The sequence below is a fragment of the Suricata suricatta genome, chromosome 3, assembly GCF_006229205.1.
Source record: "Suricata suricatta isolate VVHF042 chromosome 3, meerkat_22Aug2017_6uvM2_HiC, whole genome shotgun sequence".
NCBI classification, from domain to species: domain Eukaryota; kingdom Metazoa; phylum Chordata; class Mammalia; order Carnivora; family Herpestidae; genus Suricata; species Suricata suricatta.
The window spans coordinates 125,134,134-125,134,673 of NC_043702.1; positions in this window are offsets into that span (position 1 = coordinate 125,134,134).

Consider the following 540-nt stretch of genomic DNA (forward strand, 5'->3'; position numbering starts at 1 on the left):
GTTGCCATGTAGTACTCCATCGTGAATATATACCACATCTTCTTGATCCACTCGTCAGGTGATGGACATTTAGGCTCCTTCCATGTTTTGGCTATTGTTGACATTGCTGCTATGAACATTGGGGTACATGTGCTCCTATGCATCAGCATTTCTGTCTCTCTTGCCACCCGGTTTTTAAAGACATTTGCCTTGTGTTACTTAACTCACATCGGTGCACTTGAAATCTAAATTTAACCCAAGTGCATGTGAAGGTACAATTTGTGCGTTACAATGGAATTTGCTTGGCCTGTGGTTTCATACTTGCAAGATGGCAAATAATGGTCGTTGGAGCCAGGAGTAATGACTGAGTGGGAAGGAAGGCATGTGCCCTCCCCCAGGACCGGGAAGCTGTTCACTGCTGCAGGGTGTCCAGGCTTTAACCTCCGGCTGAGGGACAAGCCTTGCTCTCATAACAGTTTATGTCCCCCTCGTAGGTTTTCAGCACCACGTCCCCCTCCCCCCCACAATGCCATAGTGACTGCTAGATCTGGTGAGAGTGGT